The 17,096-nt window shown below is 42.9% G+C and overlaps 1 long non-coding RNA gene across 2 annotated transcripts; it reads right to left on the bottom strand.

Annotated features, from left to right (window-relative positions):
* Positions 1-4,706: 4,706 nt before the first annotated feature.
* LOC118941512 (uncharacterized) lies at positions 4,707-13,336 on the bottom strand. 2 transcript variants are annotated; one of them, XR_016489086.1, is made up of 4 exons: positions 13,258-13,336; positions 7,856-8,064; positions 7,593-7,674; positions 4,707-6,463 (listed from the first exon to the last, which is right to left on the bottom strand). It is a non-coding gene; the product is annotated as an uncharacterized LOC118941512 (long non-coding RNA). The 2 variants fall into 2 exon arrangements; XR_016489085.1 differs by having other exon boundaries at positions 7,593-7,677; positions 13,258-13,323.
* Between the last annotated feature and the right edge of the window lie 3,760 nt (positions 13,337-17,096).

Here is a 17,096-nt window from a genome sequence, read left to right as displayed (position 1 = left end):
CTTATTGAATCATTAAAATCAGTTGTTATTTCAATTCAGGAAGTAAACCAAATTCCAATTCCACATTTTCCCAACTGAAAAGCATTGAAGAACATTTGAATTTCAGTGTATTTCCTGAATTGACACCAACCCTGGTTGGTAAACAGAAATAAATGTCAACATAAAGAAGGTATGTAGGCTACCATGCCTCTAATATGTGTAATTAATACTAATAATATACTTACGGGCTTCAAACTCACTGAGGAGCAACAGCCTCTCTGACTGTGAACGTTCTGTTGTGACTTTCTGGACAAAAAAACACACAAAGCAGCAACATTTAGGGTGGAATAGCCAAGAGTGAAAGTCATCCGGTATTGTCCGGTAAAAACAAATAATCACCACAGTAAAACTTGAACCTGTCACAATAATTCAGACCATTATTTAACATTACGGCATGTCAGCTGCAGGAAAATGAGCGAATTCACTTTAAAACGGGCGCTATACACTTCTAAACTGCGGTTAGAGAACTACATTTTTATTCACCCCAAGGTGGAGATAAGTGTTTGAGACGCGCGTGTACAGCAGACTGGCAGCATCAATTCAGACGACAAGTGGACTTAATGACAAACACCTGCAGGTTTTACGTAACGGGTGTCTCTTTCCATCAGCGCACTGTTTGGATGATGGAATGACTCTGTGATTGGACAAACGTGTGCGGGAAGCCAACGGCAGCACCTTTGGAAGTGGTTGACCAATCAGATGAAAACATCATGACTGGTTGTATTTATGCCACATTAAAAAGGCATGATAAAAGTTATATGAACAATCTTTACTAGGTCCTACAGAAATTATACTAAATTAATAGGGATTGTATATACAATTCTCTGGTTAGACCCATAAATGTTTGTCGTGCACGCGCACACACGCTAGGGGTCTTCATGGGTCTAAGAAAGTTGGACCTGTTACGAAACGGACCTGGGGCTTTCCCACGCGGACCAGATATGTTTAAAATATAGGAGACCTGTTCCGAACGGACCTGGGGCTTTCCCACGCGGACCAGAGATGTTTAAAATATAGGAGACCTGTTCCGAACGGACCTGGGGCTTTCCCACGCGGACCAGATATGTTTAAAATATAGGAGACCTGTTCCGAACGGACCTGGGGCTTTCCCACGCGGACCAGATATGTTTAAAATATAGGAGACCTGTTCCGAACGGACCTGGGGCTTTCCCACACGGAACAGATATGTTTAAAATATAGGAGACCTGTTCCGAACGGACCTGGGGCTTTCCCACGCGGAACAGATATGTTTAAAATATAGGAGACCTGTTCCGAACGGACCTGGGGCTTTCCCACGCGGACCAGATATGTTTAAAATATAGGAGACCTGTTCCGAACGGACCTGGGGCTTTCCCACGCGGACCAGATATGTTTAAAATATAGGAGACCTGTTCCGAACGGACCTGGGGCTTTCCCACGCGGACCAGATATGTTTAAAATATAGGAGACCTGTTCCGAACGGACCTGGGGCTTTCCCACGCGGACCAGATATGTTTAAAATATAGGAGACCTGTTCCGAACGGACCTGGGGCTTTCCCACGCGGACCAGATATGTTTAAAATATAGGACACCTGTTCCGAAACGGACCTGGGGCTTTCCCACGCGGACCAGATATGTTTAAAATATAGGAGACCTGTTCCGAACAGACCTGGGGCTTTCCCACGCGGACCAGATATGTTTAAAATATAGGAGACCTGTTCCGAACGGACCTGGGGCTTTCCCACGCGGACCAGATATGTTTAAAATATAGGAGACCTGTTCCGAACGGACCTGGGGCTTTCCCACGCGGAACAGATATGTTTAAAATATAGGAGACCCGTTCCGAACGGACCTGGGGCTTTCCCACGCGGACCAGATATGTTTAAAATATAGGAGACCTGTTCCGAACGGACCTGAGGACAACTTTTTTTTAAAGCTACTTCATTAACCGGAGATAATAAAGGGCGCGAGAGAGAGGTTCTAGCAGGCCCCTTTGACGGCATCAAACGAGGAGAAGCTAGTTAAACTAGATAACGTTTGCTAGTTAGGCTAATTAAGGCTGCAGAGCATGCGCTTTCAAATCCTACAGATAACAATCACTCCATTCACAATATCAAGTAGCACTTGGTCGTTGTAGCCTAACTTTTAATGACATCATTTTAATTCCATCTTCCATTGATTAGATATCTCCTAACTTTTAGTATGTTTATTTTACATCAACAAGGAGCGTCAGGAACACATCTACAGTGGCTTCAGAAAGGATTCAGACCCCTTGATTATGTTACTTTACATCCTAATTCTAAAATGGATTCAATAGTATTTTTCTATCATCAATCTAAACAAAATACCCCATATTTAATATAATAAACACATTTTTAGAAATCTTAGAAATATCACATTTACATAAGTATATTTGAAATCGGGAGTAAGAAGGAAATCTTCCAACCAGGAGTTCTGGGAATTCTGGGAAAGGTAACGGGAATTTTGCAACCCTCAGTTCAGACAACATAAAATGGCTCAGACGTTGCTGGAGAAAACCATTGACAATCTTATACCACCATCATGTGGCCAAAAGATAGTATGAATTAGCTTGGGTGTGGGTCAGTGGGAGAATCTCAATTGCTCATTGACTTCTCACGTCCTTCTCGAAACCCATTGGAGGAGATCAGAAGTGCGGAAACTCTGAATTTCTCATGTACAATTGAGATATATTTAATTGACCAACTCCCACGTGAATGTATTGATATCTTTTGGGCAAACGATGTTGGTACAAGACAGTCAATGATTATTCCAGCAACGTCTGGACCAATTTATTTTGTCTGAACTGAGGGTCGCATTAGTGAATTAGATAATGGTTGTGTCGCCACCTGGTGGTGACAGTTGGTTCTTTATCTTTATATAATAGTGATCTCTGCTGCCGTCTTCTGGACAGACGATATGTTAAAGTCGTACATTGGAGTGTGAATTGTTCCATTGCAGCAATTTGTTGGACTAGTCACTTAGACTAGTCACTTAGACTAGTCACTAAGGCTAGTCACTAAGGCTAGTCACTTAGGCTAGTCACTTAGGCTAGTCACTTAGGCTAGTCACTTAGGCTAGTCACTTAGGCTAGTCACTTAGGCTAGTCACTTAGGCTAGTCACTTAGACGGAAAAACCTACACCCCAAATCATTTTTGTTGTTGTATTTTACCCCCTTTTTCGATTCTATCACATCACTGCAACTTCCAAACGGGCTCGGGAGAGGCGAAGTCATGCGTCCTCCGAAACATGATCCATCTAACCGCTCTCCTTAACACCCGCCCGCTTAACCCGGAAGCCAGGCGCACCAATGTGTCGGAGGAAACACCGTTCAACTGGCGACCGGCTCAGCCCGCAGGCACCCGGTTGTGTCATAGCCTGGGAATAAATGTACACGGGGCATGAGACCGCTGCGACACTCTGGAGGCCCACCTCAAAATATTTCCGACAAGGATCGAGTGATAGCGGTGTTTTGAAGTTACTGCTGAACAATGTTATTACTGGGTTTGCGCTCGTTAACCGCAAAGATGTTCCTGCAGGAGTCATGAAGATATAGTTGAACGTTTTTTTGTTGGCATTAGCAGAAAACACACTGCCAAGTGTTCCTGGGTATGAGCTGCGCAACAAATCCTTGGAAATAGAACCAGTTATGTCACGCTGGTCACCAGGTGTGGCCTCAATTCAAATTAAAAGCAGTCAATTCAGGAAATTATTTGAATAAAACAAGTCTTAAATTGAAAAACCTTTTAAATAAATAGCTTCAACTTTTCAGTTTATTAAGTTTTGAAAATGCATTTTTCTTCTCCAATTAATATAGTAATTTGTGATAACTTCCTGAATTGACTGACTTCAATTCAAATTCAGCCCAACCCTGAGGGACCTACACACACCATGGCTGGGTTCAATTCAAATTCAGCCCAACCCTGAGGGACCTACACACACCATGGCTGGGTTCAATTCATATTCAGCCCAACCCTGAGGGACCTACACACACCATGGCTGGGTTCAATTCAAATTCAGCCCAACCCTGAGGGACCTACACACACCATGGCTGGGTTCAAATCATATTCAGCCCAACCCTGAGGGACCTACACACACCATGGCTGGGTTCAATTCAAATTCAGCCCAACCCTGAGGGACCTACACACACCATGGCTGGGTTCAATTCAAATTCAGCCCAACCCTGAGGGACATACACACACCATGGCTGGGTTCAAATCATATTCAGCCCAACCCTGAGGGACCTACACACACCATGGCTGGGTTCAATTCAAATTCAGCCCAACCCTGAGGGACCTACACACACCATGGCTGGGTTCAATTCAAATTCAGCCCAACCCTGAGGGACCTACACACACCATGGCTGGGTTTCATTGATCATAAACAAGAGCCTCTAATGCCCTGCACTAATGACTGTCCAGTGTAGCAGGCCTGTAAAACACACTTCACAACGGGGAATCTCCATTGAACATCATTTTTTTAGGATTTATCTACGTCTGAGAAACTGGCCCTAGGAGATCTCATTTGATTTAAACCGGAGAACCTGTTGCCAGACTAGAATTAACATAAAACTCAAACGATCGTGGTGTAACAAAGCAGAGTGACAAAACATACCCACTGATAGGCTAGATGAAATGTTTAAAGAGCCAATCACATAGGGTTTCCACTCTTAAGATGCACAAAAAAAAACTTTAATGAAGGGAATGTCATACATTATTTAATACAATCAGGGATTTCTTTTACATACAGCCGCGGCTTTTGTGGAGCGATGGGTAACGATGCTTCGAGGGGTGACTGTTGTTGATGTGTGCAGAGGGTCCCTGGTTCGCGCCCCGGGTATGGGCGAGGGGACGGTGTAAAGTTATGTTACATTGGTGCCTTGGAGGTAAGGGCTGGGGGTTGTTTCTGGACAAGGCCTTGTTATCAAATCAAATTTATTTATATAGCCCTTCGTACATCAGCTCATATCTCTTTCAGAAACCCAGCCTGTACAGAAACCCAGCCTAAAACCCCAAACAGCAAGCAATGTAGGTGTAGAAGCACGGTGGCTAGGAAAAACTCCCTAGAAAGGCCAGAACCTAGGAAGAAACCTAGAGAGGAACCAGGCTATGTGGGGTGGCCAGTCCTCTTCTGGCTGTGCCGGGTAGAGAGGAACCAGGCTATGAGGGGTGGCCAGTCCTCTTCTGGCTGTGCCGGGTAGAGAGGAACCAGGCTATGAGGGGTGGCCAGTCCTCTTCTGGCTGTGCCGGGTAGAGAGGAACCAGGCTATGTGGGGTGGCCAGTCCTCTTCTGGCTGTGCCGGGTAGAGAGGAACCAGGCTATGAGGGGTGGCCAGTCCTCTTCTGGCTGTGCCGGGTAGAGAGGAACCAGGCTATGAGGGGTGGCCAGTCCTCTTCTGGCTGTGCCGGGTAGAGAGGAACCAGGCTATGAGGGGTGGCCAGTCCTCTTCTGGCTGTGCTGGATAGAGAGGAACCAGGCTATGAGGGGTGGCCAGTCCTCTTCTGGCTGTGCCGGGTAGAGAGGAACCAGGCTATGAGGGGTGGCCAGTCCTCTTCTGGCTGTGCTGGATAGAGAGGAACCAGGCTATGAGGGGTGGCCAGTCCTCTTCTGGCTGTGCCGGGTGGAGATTATAACAGAACATGGCCAAGATGTTCAAATGTTCATAAATGACCAGCAGGGTCAAATAATAATAATCACAGTGGTTGTCGAGGGTGCAACAAGTCAGACACCTCAGGAGTAAATGTCAGTTATCCTTCTCCTGAAAGCGTGGTCCCTCTCCAAAGCCTTTTATATTGGCCAGGGTGTCGACATCTACATTCATCTCAGTGGACTGGTTACGACCTGAACTCTCCTTATAACCATCATCTAAATCAGGATTACAATGTTGCATCCCTCCTAACAGATCACTCTATTTCCTGTGACCTCACAACCAGTCTCAGTAGTCAGTCCACTGGTGAGGAGAGAGTCTGTTGAACATTGTGTTCCTCTTGAGATAAAAGACGACCGGTCTGAGTAGAGTCTGTTGAACATTGTGTTCCTCTTGAGTTCAAAGACGACCAGTCTGAGTAGAGTCTGTTGAACATTGTGTTCCTCTTGAGTTCAAAGACGACCAGTCTGAGTAGAGTCTGATGAACATTGTGTTCCTCTTGAGTTCAAAGACGACCAGTCTGAGTAGAGTCTGATGAACATTGTGTTCCTCTTGAGTTCAAAGACGACCAGTCTGAGTAGAGTCTGTTGAACATTGTGTTCCTGTTCTGGTAAAAGTTCAGGTCAGTCCGTCTGTGGAATGGAGTTGAAAAACAACCAGTCTGACAGGAAATCAACAAGGCTGAAGGTGTAACAGTGGTGTCCAACATCCTCAGGGCAGGTCCAAATGTTGAGGAAGGAGTCAGACTTCATGTCCCTCTAGTTTGGCAAATAGAGGATCTGTGAATAAAATGAAGAGAGAAATAATGCAATCAACTTTCCGGAGGTGATTAAATATTATATATATATTTATTTGTACCTTTATTTAACTAGGCAAGTCATTTAAGAACAAATTCTTATTTTCAATGACGGCCTACCGAGGAACAGTGGGTTAACTGCCTTGTTCAGGGGGCAGAACGACAGATTTTTACCTTGTCAACTCGGGGATTTGAACTTGCAACCTTTCGGTTAATAGTCTAACACACTAACCACTAGGCTACACTGTGTGATTTGTGCCAGTGTTAATCACAGTGTTTAGTGCCAGTGTTAATCACAGTGTTAATCACAGTGTTAATCACAGTGTTTAGTGCCAGTGTTAATCACAGTGTTAATCACAGTGTTTAGTGCCAGTGTTAATCACAGTGTTTAGTTCCAGTGTTAATCACAGTGTTTAGTTCCAGTGTTAATCACAGTGTTAATCAGTGTTAATCACAGTGTTTAGTGCCAGTGTTAATCACAGTGTTTAGTTCCAGTGTTAATCACAGTGTTTAGTTCCAGTGTTAATCACAGTGTTTAGTGCCAGTGTTAATAACAGTATTTAGTGCCAGTGTTAATCACAGTGTTTAGTGCCAGTGTTAATCACAGTGTTTAGTGCCAGTGTTAATCACAGTGTTTAGTGCCAGTGTTAATCACAGTGTTTAGTGCCAGTGTTAATCACAGTGTTTAATGCCAGTGTTAATCACAGTGTTTAGTGCCAGTGTTAATCACAGTGTTTAGTGCCAGTGTTAATCACAGTGTTTAGTGCCAGTGTTAATCACAGTGTTTAGTGCCAGTGTTAATCACAGTGTTTAATGCCAGTGTTAATCACAGTGATGTCCACTCCACATACAGTATAATAATTGGATAACGTTGACATCCCAATAAGCTATTCTTCTAAGCCACAATGTTTGCGTTGAGGCAGGCAGCCCAATTCTGATAAATGTTCCATTAATTTACATTTTGACCAATCACATCAGATCTTTTTCAAAGCTGATTTGATTGGTCAAAAGACCAATTACTGGAGAAAACAAATTCAGAATTGGTCTGCCTGTCAGCAAAATTGTACAAAAAATGTTGATTCTTAAAAATAATATTTAGGGATTTAACAGACCTTTAGGGATTTGGGGTTTTCACTTGTGTAGAGTTTAGTCCAACATGGGGGGCTGATACGACCACGCTGCTTTAGGGATACTCTGCTGGAAACACAAACACATGTATGAAGATATCAGACCAAGCAATTACAGCTAATTCACATTCCTTTAAGTGTTGACCTGAATGCTATTGGCACCAGTCAGATTCTATGAATTCTTAAAATGTTAATATAATTTACCCCCCCCCCCCCCCCCCCTCATAAAAAACAAATGACTTGCATACCTTTTCATCCAGAGGCTCACGTGTCACAACTAGCTACGGATTCTGATTCATACGCGGTGTCTGGAGAAGGGGAGACTTGTGCACTGAGACGAGTTGACTGAGTGAGAGGGTCACTCACAAAACAGAGGACAAAAACAGAACAACTATTCCGATCGAACTGCAGTTCCTCACAATAAAATGACAGCTCTAAGAATGTCAGAGGAAGTATCCTTTAAAAAATAAAAATAAATACATAAAAATAATCTTAGTTTACAGTAGAATAACTCCCTGTTCAAAAAAGGAACATATTGGTAAGAGTAAGACAGGTCTGGATACAGTCTCTAAATCTTTCCACAAAAAAAGGAACAAAAAAAACAAAATAGCCCACTGATAAAAACAAAAAAATATGATCCATCATAGTAGGTTATTTCACTAATGCTACTACTACATACTCTTAGAAAATAAAACATCTTTGTCTTTTTATTTCTAACTAAAAAAGGATCAGAGGTTCTTCTATAGAGGCTTGTATTTGTAGTGGAGTTCGTTTCGTCAATGAATACGTCGTAAAATAGTTAAGAAAACAAAAAAAAAGTCTAGCAATAATCCTGCTGTGTTCAGTCTCTACAGCAAGACCAGACATCAAGAGTTAAACAGGAAGGAAGGCCAAGGGAATCTGCACAAATCCACCATTCAAAGACTAAACCCTTAATACAAATACATTGTCTCCCTATTTTCACCTAATCCTAAAAAGACTAGTGCTACTCCTTCTTGTGTACCAATTTCTGAATTGGTCCAAGAAACGCTAGCGTAGCCCTCCATTAAACATTTAGCTACAGTATATCCCTAATGAATACACATCTCCGTTAGGCTCGTTGACTGTGTTCTAGGGTGACTAATAGAGTGGAAGTCTACGGACTTCAGGGAGACCTAAAACTAACACTAGGAAACCTTTCACATTCCAAGTGTGATCCAAAGATCAATGTAGCATACAGTCATTTGAAAACACACGTTTTTAAACTGTGAAACTATTGGGATAAAGGCAGCCCAATATATGAAGGTAGAGTTAAGTCATAGCATGACTTTGCTTTACCTATATGAAAGTCTGTGTGTATTAAGCAGGTAGGCCTACTTCAGGACAGAAAGAAAAGACTTTAAAACACAATGTCCTCCCTTCAGCTGAGACAGAAGCCAACCAGCACAAATAGTCAGAGTGATGCTGAGTAGCTGGAGCTGGTTGACAATCTGGTCATTGATTTGTCATTGTAATGTGTGTATCAGTCAGTTTCTGTTTTTCCACAGTTAGGCTCCATCCTGTCCAGACTGAAGCTCCATCCTGTCCAGACTGAAGCTCCATCCTGTCCAGACTGAAGCTCCATCCTGTCCAGACTGAAGCTCCATCCTGTCCAGACTAAAACTCCATCCTGTCCAGACTAAAACTCCATCCTGTCCAGACTAAAACTCCATCCTGTCCAGACTGATTCTGGGTGTTTCTCTCTACCACACAAGTGATCAACAAGTGTTCTTAGTTTTGGCAAAACTCTTGTTGTCTCTGCTTTCTGCAGTGATTTTAAACAGTTTTTTTGAAATTAGTCCAGAGCCATTCCCAGGTACGAGTCGTCTTCTTGAACTGAGGGACTTTATGACTTAGCCTTTTGCAGATTTTCAATAGCCCCCTGATCTGTATCCAGCAAGGATTTGTTAGCATTTCTTCTCAGAACCAGTCTCGACTACAAAGCATTCTGAAACGTCGGTAAGAATCCACCTCGTGCTGCACTTCATCACATATAACAATATCAATCTTTTTCTCATTTTTTTTTTCAGGCAAATGAGAAACTGGCGTTTCACAGCGAGCAGATCAGACTTTTCTTTCCATCTTGTATCTCCCCCCCCCCCCCTGAGATCTCAGTCAGGAAGTAAAGGAATTGCTTTTCTTTTCCCTGGCAGATCCATCTCATCTCAATGAGGTTCTACTTGTCTGACAACTTTCTTTTCCTGTATAGGCTATAAACATGTATTTATCCTCATTAAATCCCTTTTTTCCCCTGGTTACTTCTGTCAAGTCTATGGTATTTTGTCTCGAGTGATTCTGCATTGGACCATCTGGTTATATCTGTGAAGTTGGCTCGGTTTTACTTCCGAAAGGACCACTTTCTGCAGCTGGTAGTGGTGCCTGTGGAAGGCTGAACACATTTCCAGGCAGGATATTACTGGGTGTTGATTCATGCCATGATCCATCTTCGATCAAATGCTCTTCAGATGTTCTGACGGTATCTTGGTCTTTGCAGAAATAAACCCGTTTGACCTCAGAGTGAAGATCTGACTCCTCCTCCTCCTCCTCCTTTATGCAGATCTCAGCAGGTCCATTATCCCGGTCAAGCATCGCTGCTTCATCAGTGGAGACTGTTTCAGCTGTCTCCACAGAGATAGTGTCTTTACCATGATGAGGATAAACCAGCCTTGCGTTTTTTTCCATATTTTTTTCAGGAAAATAATCTGAAAGCACATTTGTTTTTGCTTGGCTTTTAAGCACACTCGGTATTGTGAACACCTCTTTTGAGATTTCTCTTTTTCTCACGAGCTCAGATTTGTGTTTCTGAACCAATCGTTTCACTTTACAGCAAATATGCAGTGGAAATAGTCTCTGATTTTGCAAACTAAGATCAAAATTGTATTTTAGAATATCAATGAGAATGCACCCACTTCTTTTTTTTTGACGATAGGATTTTATCCCTGCATATTTATGCACCTCAAATATTACACCGTTTGTCAGTAAATTAAATTCCAGTTTCTGTTTAGATGGTTTGGATGTGACATCAAGGTCCAGACCTATTTCCTCACAGAGTGGGTAGCACGCTTTGGCTTTCACCATATTTTTGGTGTGAGACGTCACATTTGATTGGTCCAAGTTGGTAACGACAATTTGCTTTGTTTCGTCAGTACAAAGTGCAAGGTCAGTCTCATCAGAGATTCTCTCTATTTTGACAAGACGAGGTTCTATTTGTACTACTTCAGAGAAATGGCCTCCCTCGGTCTCCTTGGTTACTAACATGTCCATGTCTTTCTTCTTGCTCATTAAATTCAATCTCCTCCTTTTTGATACTTCTTTCATTTGGTATTTTGGCTCAAGTGATGCTGTAGTGACCTTCTGGCTAGTGGACATCTCCGCAGGGTTCTTTCGTTTGAGTGACTTCTTTAAGAAAGCTTCATTTTCAAGTCCCAATCTCCATGTACCTTTTTTACCCATCTTGCGCTGTAAAACTGCTCTTAACTTTCTCATAATATCTTTGGCCAGCTCAGTTTTCCCACTTTTTAAATCCAAATCAAAATTACGCTCGAGAACCTCACACACAACCTGCTTCCGATTTCCACACACTTGTGAGGCAAAATCAGCCAATTCAAACATTACATCTCTGGTCAATAGATGCAAGTCAAGTTTCTTATTTTTCCCATATTTTGATTTCACAACAAGGTCAAGTCCTTTTCCCTTACAGATTGGGTAGAGTTCCCTCAATGCTTCTTCTACAGTGGGCATCATGAAGGATGTTATATCTGTCTGAGTTGGGAAGGTTTCCGTCTGGACATGTTGAGGACGGACGATGCCCATATAAGGCTCATACCTTGTGCAGGTATCATTACGTCCATTTTCAGGGCCAAGGATTGCCGTCTCATCAGCACACCGTGTCACATCTGTCTCAGTGGAGAAGCTCTCAGTCGTCACATGCAGAGGAGAGATCAGGCCCACAACAGGCTCCTCCTTTATGCAAACGTCAAAAGGTGTAGGATTTGACAAGCTGTTTTGCAAATACAACTGTGCCCATTTAAAGGAGTATTTCAAAACTGTAACTGTCTTTGGATCAGGAAGGTCAAAGACTTCTGTTAACCACTCAGGTGTTCTCTTAGAATGCATCTTCAGCATTTCTTTTAATTTCTTTTCTACCCTGAATGAAAAGTCATATTGTTGTTCATTTTGTACACCAAGAACAAAGTTGTAATCTAGAATATCAAAGATAACATGAGGGCGAGATCTATTAATGATTCTAGCATATTCTGACACCTCAAGCATTACACCAACTGTCAGTAAATGCAAATTCAGTTTCTGTTTCGCTCCAGATCCAACATTGAAATCTACACCGATCTCCTTGCACTTGACGTATGGATCTTTCCAATATCTCCCAAACTTTCTTAGGTTGGATCTTGAGTAACTGCCACGACACTGACGTATCCATTTATCCTCTAACGTTTTCCGGCATTGTAGTCTTTGACTTAAATTGGCTTTGTAGTCTTCCTCTTCATCAGAGGGAAAGTTCAATGGCTCACAATATTCTGGAAGAATAGGTCTAGTAGATACAGCTAAATGACAGTCGTTTTCTGTAGCAGGTGAGGTTAGCACAGAATGAATGGCAGTACTAGAGCTTGGGATATTAACATTGTCAGAGGGCAATTTATTATTGGTCTGTGTTTGCCTAGAAACCTGTGAAGTTGGGTTGATTTGAGCTTCAAAATAACCACTGAAAGTGGATGCATGTCCTGTCAGAATATCACTGGACGGTGCTAAATGCCATGACTGTTCCTTGATTGAATTCCCTTCAGATGTGCCGATGGTATCTTGATCTTTACAGAAATAAACCAGTTTGACAGCCCTGTTCTCCCCATCACTTGCTCCGGTCATTTCAGGAAAAAGACGTAAAATCTGCCCGTGGCTTGTTGTTTGGGGACTGATGGGAGGTACATGTGTATGCTCTTTCAGTAAACCCACATGGTAACCTGTTTCTGTGTTTTCTGACAATGTTGAATTTGGGTAATCTATCCAGGCATTAATCGAATCAGACCAAATTCCTGTATGGGATATCTCCCTCTCATCTTCCTCTAGTTTAACGTCAACATCCATTTTGCACCAATGTCTCTACAAAGACAAAGTAATCAAAAACACCCCGATGACATTCCTCTCCACATGAACTAGACAGATAATGTAATTTCCACTATATAAATTACCTAGCCAAATGCCTACATCGTATTTGGAGATGTAGCTATCTAACCATGAGAAACACTCTTCGCGCCACTTCGATACAGTTACGACCGGAAGTTACTTTTTCGTAGCAGATTAGTACAAAGTATTACGCAACGGGTTATGAGAATCAATGTAGCAGGTTAGGACAATTTGGCTAAGGTTATGAAAAATAATTAGGGATGGCAAAACTGCCCTCCTAACCTGCTATTAAAATAATTTCGGGTCGTAGCTCTTATCAAAATGGCGAGTAAAATAACTAGGTTAGTTGTCCGTAACCTGCTAACTAACGCTTTACCTTTACAGGTGATGGGTAACTGCAAATCCCTTGGCCTTCATTCTATTTAGATAAATGTTGAACAATATTTCCAAAAACGTCGTATACTAGCTAGTACACTGAAAACGGAGCAGTACGCACCGGAGTGGAATATTTTACGGAAGCGTTTTGAAGTCGACGTCTGAGGGTTGTGGCTCCAGGAAGTACAGGCGGAAGTGATGTCATATTCCTTATTCTTTCGCCATGCGATTTGGTCTTGGCTAGAAAGGAGTACAGCTATGGACAGAAGTTGATATTTATATTTATTTTATCAAACAAATTGAAGTACTTGTTTCTCTCCAAATGGGTATAGAATACAACCTTTTAGTTTCAAGTAAGGGCTTTTTACACTATTAGAATGCACGTTCACGTCATTGTGTGTGCTGGTACAGGCTGCTGCACCTACAATTGAGTGAATTATGATATGAACAAGCAGCGTTGACATTGACATTTTAGTCACTCTGCAGACACTCTTATCCAGAGCGATATACAGGAACAATTAGGATTAAGTGCCTTGCTCAAATGTACCTTGGCAGATGTGTTACCTAGTCGGCTAGGGGATTCGGTTACTGGCCCAACGCTCTTAACCTCTAAGCTACCTGCATTACCAAGGGGTTCACATTTTTCCAAATAGGGTCCCCTGCATTTTCTAGTATCAATTTGGGGTCATTTGCAGAAAAAGTTTAGGGACCCCTGACATAGCAGGAAGGCCGGTTAATGACCAGACACGCAGGGCATTAGCCTGGTGGCCACTACTTTTTATGTCAAGTGCATTTCACCATGTCTCAACAGACTTTACAGACCAAATTATTTGTAAAATATTATTGAATTATAATAACGAATAAATAAAAACAAGACACAACAAAGGTCATGGAACAAAGTTCAAAGATGACCAGTCTGGCAGGAAATAAAATGGCATGTGTCGAATACAACAGGTGTAGTAGACCTCACAGTGAAATGTTGAATACAACAGGTGTAGTAGACCTCACAGTGAAATGCTGAATACAACAGGTGTAGTAGACCTTACAGTGAAATGCTGAATACAAGAGGTATGTAGACCTGACAGTGAAATGCTGAATACAACAGGTGTAGTAGACCTCACAGTGAAATGCTGAATACAACAGGTGTAGTAGACCTGACAGTGAAATGCTGAATACAACAGGTGTAGTAGACCTTACAGTGAAATGCTGAATACAACAGGTGCAGTATACCTTACAGTGAAATGCTGAATACAACAGGTGTAGTAGCCCTTACAGTGAAATGCTGAATACAACAGGTGTAGTAGACCTTACAGTGAAATGCTGAATACAACAGGTGTAGTAGACCTCACAGTGAAATGCTGAATACAACAGGTGTAGTAGACCTCACAGTGAAATGCTGAATACAACAGGTGTAGTAGACCTGACAGTGAAATGCTGAATACAACAGGTGTAGTAGACCTTACAGTGAAATGCTGAATACAACAGGTGCAGTAGACCTTACAGTGAAATGCTGAATACAACAGGTGTAGTAGACCTTACAGTGAAATGCTGAATACAACAGGTGTAGTAGACCTCACAGTGAAATGCTGAATACAACAGGTGTAGTAGACCTGACAGTGAAATGCTGAATACAACAGGTGTAGTAGACCTTACAGTGAAATGCTGAATACAACAGGTGCAGTAGACCTTACAGTGAAATGCTGAATACAACAGGTGTAGTAGCCCTTACAGTGAAATGCTGAATACAACAGGTGTAGTAGACCTTACAGTGAAATGCTGAATACAACAGGTGCAGTAGACCTTACAGTGAAATGCTGAATACAACAGGTGCAGTAGACCTTACAGTGAAATGCTGAATACAACAGGTGTAGTAGCCCTTACAGTGAAATGCTGAATACAACAGGTGTAGTAGACCTTACAGTGAAATAATGAATACAACAGGTGCAGTAGACCTTACAGTGAAATGCTGAATACAACAGGTGTAGTAGCCCTTACAGTGAAATGCTGAATACAACAGGTGTAGTAGCCCTTACAGTGAAATGCTGAATACAACAGGTGTAGTAGACCTTACAGTGAAATGCTGAATACAACAGGTGTAGTAGACCTTACAGTGAAATGCTGAATACAACAGGTGTAGTAGACCTTACAGTGAAATGCTGAATACAACAGGTGTAGTAGACCTCAGAGTGAAATGCTGAATACAACAGGTGTAGTAGACCTTACAGTGAAATGCTGAATACAACAGGTGTAGTAGACCTTACAGTGAAATGCTGAATACAACAGGTGTAGTAGACCTTACAGTGAAATGCTGAATACAACAGGTGTAGTAGACCTTACAGTGAAACACTTATTTTAGTAAAAAATTAGTGTTAAAGTTAAAAAAAATAAAAAATAAAAAGTAATAGCAGCAGTAAAATAACAATAGCGAGACTATATACAGGGGGTACTGGTACAGAGTCAATGTGGAGGCTATATACAGGGGGTACCGGTACAGAGTCAATGTGGAGGCTATATACAGGGGGTACCGGTACAGAGTCAATGTGGAGGCTATATACAGGGGGTACCGGTACAGAGTCAATGTGGAGGCTATGTACAGAGGGTACCGGTACAGAGTCAATGTGGAGGCTATATACAGGGGGTACCGGTACAGAGTCAATGTGGAGGCTATATACAGGGGGTACCGGTACAGAGTCAATGTGGAGGCTATATACAGGGGGTACCGGTACAGAGTCAATGTGGAGGCTATATACAGGGGGTACCGGTACAGAGTCAATGTGGAGGCTATACACAGGGGGTACCGGTACAGAGTCAATGTGGAGGCTATATACAGGGGGTACCGGTACAGAGTCAATGTGGAGGCTATATACAGGGGGTACTGGTATAGAGTCAATGTGGAGGCTATATACAGGGGGTACCGGTACAGAGTCAATGTGGAGGCTATATACAGGGGGTACCGGTATAGAGTCAATGTGGAGGCTATATACAGGGGGTACCGGTACAGAGTCAATGTGGAGGCTATGTACAGAGGGTACCGGTACAGAGTCAATGTGGAGGCTATATACAGGGGGTACCGGTACAGAGTCAATGTGGAGGCTATATACAGGGGGTACCGGTACAGAGTCAATGTGGAGGCTATATACAGGGGGTACTGGTATAGAGTCAATGTGGAGGCTATATACAGGGGGTACCGGTACAGAGTCAATGTGGAGGCTATATACAGGGGGTACCGGTATAGAGTCAATGTGGAGGCTATATACAGGGGGTACCGGTACAGAGTCAATGTGGAGGCTATGTACAGAGGGTACCGGTACAGAGTCAATGTGGAGGCTATATACAGGGTATTACGGTACAGAGTCAATGTGGAGGCTATATACAGGGGGTACCGGTACAGAGTCAATGTGGAGGCTATATACAGGGGGTACCGGTACAGAGTCAATGTGGAGGCTATATACAGGGGGTACCGGTACAGAGTCAATGTGGAGGCTATATACAGGGGGTACCGGTACAGAGTCAATGTGGAGGCTATATACAGGGGGTACCGGTACAGAGTCAATGTGGAGGCTATATACAGGGGGTACCGGTACAGAGTCAATGTGGAGGCTATATACAGGGGGTACCGGTACAGAGTCAATGTGGAGGCTATATACAGGGGGTATCAGTACAGAGTCAATGTGGAGGCTATATACAGGGGGTACCGGTATAGAGTCAATGTGGAGGCTATATACAGGGGGTACCGGTAAAATGTGGAGACTATATACAGGGGGTACTGGTATAGAGTCAATGTGGAGGCTATATACAGGGGGTACCGGTGCAGAGTCAATGTGGAGGCTATATACAGGGGGTACCGGTACAGCGTCAATGTGGAGGCTATATACAGGGGGTACCGGTGCAGAGTCAATGTGGAGGCTATATACAGGGGGTACCGGTACAGCGTCAATGTGGAGGCTATATACAGGGGGT

This window comes from Oncorhynchus mykiss, chromosome 19 (assembly GCF_057628025.1).
Source record: "Oncorhynchus mykiss isolate SJ-2025 chromosome 19, ASM5762802v1, whole genome shotgun sequence".
Taxonomy (NCBI): Eukaryota; Metazoa; Chordata; class Actinopteri; order Salmoniformes; family Salmonidae; genus Oncorhynchus; species Oncorhynchus mykiss.
This window is presented reverse-complemented; position numbering and strand designations above follow the sequence as displayed.